Genomic DNA, 9,001 nt, shown 5'->3' on the forward strand with positions numbered 1-9,001 from the left:
AAAAGGAAAAAAAAAACCAGTTTCTTCTTCCTTCATTGTATGATCTTGGTATGGTCAAAAATTACTTGATCGTACACATATGAGTTCAGTTTTGAACTCCTAATTCTGTTCCACTGATCCACATTTTAATCTTTCCATCAGTACCACATTCTCTTGTCTACTGTTGTATGGTGTGTTTTGAAGATGAAATTTGAGGAGCCTTACCTACTCTTTTCTTCATTTTCAAGATGATTTTGGCTCATGTTGGCCCCTTGAAAATTCATGTTAATTTTAGAATTAACTTTTCAGTTTCTACAAGGGAGTTGTAGATTCCATTCCATCTATATGATGGACTCATCGATTCCATTGGACCTGTAGTTTGGTCAGGGGTAGATGGTCTTCAGTGTGAGGTCTCCAGCTCTGTGCATATCAGAAGCTTTCCCAGTTACTTAGATCTTTCAGGATGTCTTTCAATGTTTTGTGATTTTCAGAGAGTAAGTTTGCACTTCAGTCTAGAGAAGGTTCCATTTCCTGTTTGAACTACTGATGTCTATTTTTACCATATGTCATAACATTAAATACTGACCAACATTTGCCTGCAAGGCAATTTGGAGTCAATATAAAATATCTTTTGTGAAGACAATTAGAAGTCCAGTTGGTACCTATTTTCAGCACTTAATTTTTATTTTAAGAGACAGGGTCCCATGTAGCCCAGGCTGGTCTTGAACTCTGTATAGAAAAGGCTGGCCCTTGGTCCTTACCTCTGTCTCTTGCAGCACCATGCAAGGCTTCCTCTTTCTAGCTCTCTTGGCACTGCATCTTGTGGTGGACTAGTGTCTCTGAACATAACAATGTTGGCCCATCTATCCAGGACTGTTGTAGTTGGCTTTTCTGTTGCTGTGACAGAACACTCTGACCAAAGGCAACTTATACTTCTAGGTCACTAGTCATCATCAAGGGAAGTCAGGAAAGGCACTCAAGCAGGAAGTAAAGCAGAAACCATGGAGGAATGCTGCTTACTGGCTCACTCTCTAACTCATGTTCAGCTAGATAGAAATACATCCCAGGTCCACCTGCCTAGGGATGGTACCGCCCACAGTGGCCTGGGCTCTCTCATCATTCAAAACAATCTCTCACAGCATGGCCATAAGCCAATTCAATGAAAGCAGGTCTTCAACTGAAGTTCTGTCCTCCCAGGTGACTCTTAAGTTGTGCCAAGTTAGCAATAAAAATGAATCAGCACAATGACTAATGATTTCTTGAGATGCTGCAAGTGGGTCCCTGTGACACCACCATGGTGTCTCTGAAACTGTTGTAATCTAGTGGCTAAAAGATAGTACAAGACCATTTAAAATTTTCTGTTGTAATGTGAACTACCCATCAAAGAGCCCCAGTTCTTTATGGCTGCACAGTCACAGGTCCAGGAGAAGGGATGTGCTGATTAATCTTCACCAGCTTGATACAGACTAAGGGCCTGAGAAAAGGGAACCTCAATTTCCTCCATTGGATTGGCCAATGGACATATCTGTGAGGCATTTTCTTGATCACTGTTTAATGCAGGAGGGTCCAGACTACTGTGGGCAGTACCATCCCTAGGCAGGTGGGCCTAGGCTGCACAAAAATGGTAGCCGAGCAAGCCAGGGAAAACAAGCCAGTAAACTGTGTCCCTTCATGGTCTTTGCTTCAGTTCTTGCCTCCAGGTTCCTGTCCTGAGTTCCTGTTTAACTTCCCTCAGTGATGCTCTGTGAGCTATAGGCCAAACCCTTTCCTTCCTGTTACTTTTGATCAATGGGGTCTTTTTAAATTTTTAAATTTTATTATTTTTATTTTATGTGTATGAGTATATTGCCTGCATGTATGTGAGTGCACCCATGTCGTGCAATGCCATGACAGTCAGAAGAGAGTTTCAGATTCCCCTGGAACTGGAGTGAAGGACGGGTCATAGCCACCATGTAGGTGCTGGGACTTGAACCTGGGTCCTCTTGCCCCCCGCAAGAGCAGTCAGTGCTCTTAACCACTGAGCCATCACTCCAGCCCCTCAATTTTTTTTTAATATTTTATTTATTATTTTTATTTTATGTGTATGAGTGTTATGCCTGCATGTAGGTAAGTGCACCCATGTCGTGCAGTGCCCATGGAGGACAGAAGAGGCTGTCAGATCCCCTGGAACTGGAGTTACGGACAGTTCTTAGCTGCCATGTGGGTGCTGGGATTCCAAACCGGGTCTTCTGCAAGAATAGTCAGTGTTCTTAACAGCTGTGCCATTTCTCCAGCCCTGATCAGTATTTTTCTTTAGAAAATCTTTATTTTCTTTTTATGTGTATGAGTGCATTGCCTGAATGTATGTAAGTGCACCAGTGTCATGCAATGCCTGCAGAGGCCAGAAGAGAGTGTCAGTCCCCTGGAACTGGAGTTATGGATGGTTGTTACCCACCATCTGCCACACTCTTATTTTTTAAATTGTTATTTATTTTTATATTTTTATGTGTATTATGTTTTGCCTGCATGTATATAAGTGCACCACTTATATACATGTTGTGCAATGCCTGCAGAGGCCAAAAGAGGGCATCAGATCCCCCCTGCAACTGGAATTAAGGACTGCCATTATGTGGGTACTGGGAACCGAACACAGATCCTCTGGAAGACCAATAAGCGCTCTTAACCAGTGAGCTATTTCTTCACCCCCTACACTTTTTTTTAAAAAAAAATACTTATTTTTATTTTGTGTGTATGAGTATATTGTCTGCATGTATGTAAGTCCACCTGTGTTGTAAAATGCAAATGAAGGGCAGAAGAGAACATCATATTCCCCAGGAATGGGAGTTTTAGACGGTTGTTAGCCACCATGTGGGTGCTGGAAACCGAACCTGGGTCCTCTACAAGGGCAGCCAGTGCTCTTCACTGCTGAGCCATCTCTCCAGCCTGGTTTTTTTTTTTTTTTTTCTTTTTTCTTTTTGAAGCAGGGTCTCCCTGTAGCTCCAGCTGTCCTGGAACTCACTATGTAGACCAGGCTGGCCATGAACTCACAGAGATCCGCCTGCCTCTGCCTCCCAAGTGCTGGGACTACAGGCGTGTGCCACCATGCCTGGATTCTAGCGTGTTTTTAAAAATGTTTTGTTTTATTTTTATTTTATGTATGAGTGTATTGCCTGCATGTGTGTAAGTGCACCTGTGTTGTACGATGCCCAAAGAAATCAGAAGAGGGAGTTGAATTCCCTTGGAACTGGAGTTACAGAGAGTTGTTAGCTGCCATGTGGATGCTGGAAATTGAACCTGAGTCCTCTGCCAAGAGTGGTCATTGCTCTTAACCACTGAGTCATCTCTCCAGCCCCAGCCTGTTATTTTTTTAAAATAGCTGTACCTGGGTATGGTGGTTTCAATCCCAGCACTTGGGAGGCAGAGGCAGATGGATCTCTATGAGTTCAAGGCCAGGCTGGTCTGTATAGACAGTTCCAGGCCAGCTAGGGCTACATAGTGAGGCCTTGCCTCTAAATAAATTAATTAATAAGTTTTTAATTTAAAAACATACCTATTAAAATTATTGTAATCATTACATCAAATCAAGTGTAGTTACCTGAACTGGGCCCACATGAGACCAGGCCTATCAGTTAAAAGGGGAGAGGCTCACAAGGTCCTACTCTTGACCTCTCAACTATTGTCTATAGACAGATTCTGGAGAATCTGTCTTTAGTTGTCTACCATCTGCTGAGCCCACCAGGCTCCAACAGATAGCCCCAAACCCAGTCACATTAATGGTTCTGTTTAATCTTGATGGGTATAATACAAAATGAATAGACATAAGCATGAGAGAGAGAGAGAGAGACTTGTGGAGGGTCGAGGATGGACAGGGACCTAGGGAGGTGGGAGGAATGAGTGGTCAATAACACAGGTATACACACGTGAAAATTTTGTAAAAATTAATTTTAAAATTCTAAATTATGGTGGGGCTGGGGAGATGGCTCAGTGGCAAACAACACCGGCTGCTCTTGCAGAGGACCTGGGTTTGATTCCCAGCATCCACATAGCAGCTAACAACCATCCCTCACTCCAATTCCAGAAGAATCCTATGCCCTCTTTTGACTTCCACAGGCATTGCACAGCATGGGTGTACTTACACACATGCAGGCAATACACTCCTACACACAAAATAAAAATAATTTAAAAAAGCATTTAAAAATTCCAAATTATGGCCGGGCGTGGTGGTGCACGCCTTTAATCCCAGCACTCGGAGGCAGAGGCAGGTGGATTTCTTTGAGTTCAAGGTCAGCCTGGTCTACATAGTGAGTTCCAGTACAGCTGGGCTTACAGGGAGATCCTGCTTCAAAAGGACCCCCAAAAATTCCAAATTATGAAAAAATACAGGGGCTGGAGAGCTGGCTCTGTGGTTGAGAGCACTGGTTGCTCTTGTAAGGGCTGGTGTTCAGTTCCCAGCACCAACATGGCAGCTGACAACCTCTTCTGACCTCCGTGGACATTGTATGACACAGGTGCACTTACATACATGTGGGCAATACTCTACACATAAAATAAAAATAATTTTTAAAAAAGAAAAAAATTTACAGGTGGATGTGGCCCCTGGTGTCTGTAATCCCAGCACTCAGGAGGTTGAGTCCGGAGGATCATCACAAGTTCCTGGTTCATCTGAGCTACAGAGTGAAAGCCTGTCTTAAAAGCAAAACAAAACACACACACACACACACACACACACACACACACACACACACCCTACAATTGTTTTTTAGTCATTGGTAGCAGAACTTTACCCTAAACAGTGTTATTCTCTTTCCACTAGACAAAGGGGACACTCACTGTGATGGCTAATCTTGGTTGTCAACTTGACTGGATCTGGAATTTACTGAAATGAGAGAGGCTTTCCTGATTAGATTATTTGAAGCTGGAAGACCCTCCCTGAATGTGGGTGTTACCTTCTGATGGCACCCTGTATAAAAGGCCATGGCAGAAGGGAGGATTCCCTTCTGGCCTGCTTGCCTTCTCTCACTGGTGGGTTCATCTTTTACTGTGGCATTCCTCCACTGATAGTAGAACCAACTTCTGATGCCATCGTAGACTGAGAACTAGCAGATCTCCATGAATCCTTCAGTGCCAGATTGGGACTTCTGAGACATCCAGCCTTGTGAACTGAGCAACTATTGGATTCTCAGCCTCTCCAGAGTGGCACAGACATTGTTGGACTACTCACTCTATCCTGTAAAGCTAATCTAATAAATATATTCATTTTATCAGTTCTGATTCTCTAGAGAACCCTGACCATATCACTTAAGGATGCTGTGGTAACTTGGTACCAAATTTCTTAGGGACACATCTTACTTTATTTAGGTGACCAACAATGTCCACAACACATAATTAAAGTAAGAAGTTATATAGAGAGATTCCCAACTCCCTCTACCCAGGTGCAACATTAAAAACATTTCTAAATGAGGAACTGGAAAGGAGGGCATAGGGGGTACATTGGACCCAAACACATTATATGTATATACAAATATTAGATAAAATATTTACTAAATAAAAAATAGCTGTGCATGGTGGCACATGCCTTTAGTAACAGCACTTGGGAGACAGAGGCAAGCAAATCTCGAGTTCAAAGCCAGCCTGGCCTACATAGGGAGTTCCAGGCCATCTAGGGCTATAGGGAAACCCTCTCAAAAAAAAGACAAAATAATAATATTATTAATACAATAATAATAATAATATTAGGAAAGTAGCTGGGTGTTGGTGGTGCATACATGTAATCATAGCACTTGTTAAGTGGGTCCAGGAAGGTCAGGAGTTCAAGGACAGACTGGCAAGTCTGAGGCCAGCCTGAGCTACATGAGATACTCTCAAAAGAAAAACAAAATTGAGGTGGTGAGATGGCTCAGTGGTTGAAGATACTTGATGCCCAACTCTGAGTTCAATCTCTGGAATCCACATGGTGGAAGGGGAGAACTGACTCTCACCCCTTGTCCTCTGACCTCCACAGATACACACAAAAATTAATGCTTCCTAAAAGAACTTTAAAAAATAAACAATGATTTTATTGTAGGTATGGTGATGTACTAAGACTAAACTTAGTTATGGAATCTCCACGATTAGTAAGGAATGGTAATATCAAAGGCTGCAGGCAAATGAACTGGAGATTTCATCAAGGAAACTGGAAATCTTCGAATTTCCCACAAGTTTGGATTTAAAAAAAAATACTTTACTATTTAGTATTTCATGTATATGAGTGGATTGCCTGCTTGTATGTAAGTGCTCCTGTGTTATGCAGTGCTTGCAGAGGTCAGAAGAAGGCGTTGGATTCCTCTGGGATTGCAGTTACAGATGGTTGTTAGCCACCATGTCGGTGCTGGGAATCGAACCCAGGTCCTCTGAAAGAGCAGCCAGTGTTCTTAACTGCTGAGCCTTCTCTCCAGCCCTAGGTTTGGATTTTTTTTAACCTAATCTCAGCTATTAAAAATTCGGTACATTCTACTTATCACAACTATTAACTATTTCTTTTTAATAAAGAGCAAAAGCTTCCTATTCAAAAGCTCACTCACCTGTTTCCCAGGAAATTTTATATTTTGTTTTACTCTAAAATCAGTCCTAGAAGATATTTTTTTCCTCACATGGTGTTGTGGATTGGCCTTGTATATGCTAGCAAAAACTCTACCACTGAGTTAAATTCTCAGTGCCTAGGAGGATATTTCTTAGGGGATTTACAGTATTGGGGATTGAATATAGGGACTCCTGTATGTTAAGCAAAGGCTCTGCCACTGAGTCAGGACCCAGCCCCTCACTGGGGGATTCTAGGCAGGTGCTTTACCTCTGAGCCACACCCCAGCCCCTCACTGGGGGATTCTAGGCAGGTGTTCTACCACAGAGCCACGACCCCAACCCCTCACTGAGGGATTCTAGGAAAGAGCTCTACCACTGACCCATATCTCCCCTCCCCCTCACTGGGGATCCTAGGCAGGTGCTCTACCACTGAACCACACCCTCAGCCCCTCACTGGAGGATTCTAGGCAGGTGCTCTACCTCTGAGCCACATCCCCAGTCCCTCACTGGGGAATTCTTGGCAGGTGCTCTACTGCTGAGCCACGCCCCGAGCCCATCAGTTGGGGATTCTGGGCAGATGCTCTACCGCTGTGCCACACCCCAGTCCCTCACTGGAGGATTCTAGGAAGGTGCTCTACCACTGAGCCACACCCCCCTACACACGGGGGATTCTAGGTAGGTGTTTGTTTCATCAGTGAATTATGCCTCTAATTCTTTTTCACTTCATGACACAAGGACTCACTAAGTTGCTCAGGGTAGCCTTGAATGTGGTCTGTAGTCCAGGTACCTAGAACATATACTCTTCCTACCCTGTCCCCTCCAATACTTAGGGTTATAGATGTGCATCACCACGTGCAGCAATACCATTGCTCAATGTTCTTTAAAACATTTTTGGTCATTTTTTTTTCACTTTTTTCTAGAGCCTGTAAAATAAAGATGCAGTGATCCTTACTTGAAATGTTTGGGACCAGAGGCATTTTGAATTTGATTTTTGTCTTGGGATATTTACTCATGAGGTACTTGGAGGATGGGACCAAGTCTAAACACAAAATTCACATATATTCATATATACCTTTCACACATAAAGGAATATGTGTATATTTTAGGTGTGCCTGTGCTTTGACTACAATGGGTCACTGAAGATCAAGTGTGAAATTTTCCAGTTGCAGCATCATGGTAACACTAAGAAAGTTTTGCATTTTGAACATTTAGGAATTCAGAATGTTTAATAATAAGATGCTGTCTTGGTATGTGAATTCTATGATGCATACATGGTCAGAGGGCAATTTGCCAGAGCTGGTTCTCTCCTTCCAGCTCGTGGGTACGGGGATTAAATTCTTTTCCTCAGACTTGGTGACAAGCACCTCTACCCACTAAGGCATCTCACTACCCTAAACTCAGTACTTTAAACATGATTTCTATTGTCAGTGTCTTTTGAATTTGGATGTGAGTTCCTAATTAATTCCTCCTTTTATGTCTAAACTTCACTCTCAGCAGTTTAAAGGAATCTAGCTTTTCCAGTTAAGAAGTTTTATTTTAGCCAGGCATGGTGGCAAACGCCTTTAATCCCAGCACGCAGGAGGCAGAGGTAGGCAGATCTCTGAGTTCAAGGCCAGCCTGCTCTACAGAGTGAGTTATAGGTCAGCTGGGGTACAGGGAGACCCTGTCTCAAAAAGACCAAACAAATATGTATATATATATATATATATATATATATATATATATAATTTTGTCTTTTTGAGACAGGGTCTCCCTGTAGTCCCAGCTGACCTCAACTCACTAGGTAGACTAGGCTGGCCTTAAACTCACAGAGATCCGCCTGCCTCTGCCTCCTAAGTGCTGGGACAAAAGGCGTGTGCCACCACAGCCGGCTAGTTATTATTTTTATTTGTGTATGAGCGTATTGCCTGCGTGTAAGTGCACCCATGTCGTGCAAATATTTATATGTATGCTTTGCCAGCAAGTATAAATTCTACCATATGTATTCAGTGCCTGTGGAGGTCAGAAAAGGATGTTGGATCTCCTAGAACTGGTTATTAGGTGCCATGTGGGTGCTGGGAACTGAATCTAGGTCCTTTGTAAAAAGCAGCCAGGGCTCTCAATCGCTAAGCCATCTCTCCACCCCCAGATTTAAAGTTTTTGAAATGATTTATTCCAAAGGAATTTTATTCTCTGGCCTTTCAGGTCAATTCCCAGCTTTCCTTAGAAAACTACCTTTCTGGGATTGAAGGCTTCAGACACAGTAATTTAAAGTGTAGAACTAATTATTTAGGGACAAACATCACAAAGATATGAACCAAATCTTTAAAAGTCTAATAGTAGATACCAAGATGTTCAGTGGGTAAAGGCACCTCATTCCAAAACTGACCATGAGTTTGATTCCTTAGTCCACATTGTGGAAGGAGGTAACTGACACCCAAGAGTCATCCTCTGGCTTCAACACACGCACTATGGCATGCATGCCACCCCCCCCCCATAAATAAAT

This window comes from Nannospalax galili, unplaced genomic scaffold, assembly GCF_000622305.1.
Source record: "Nannospalax galili isolate Female #2095 unplaced genomic scaffold, S.galili_v1.0 scaffold385, whole genome shotgun sequence".
Lineage (NCBI taxonomy): Eukaryota > Metazoa > Chordata > Mammalia > Rodentia > Spalacidae > Nannospalax > Nannospalax galili.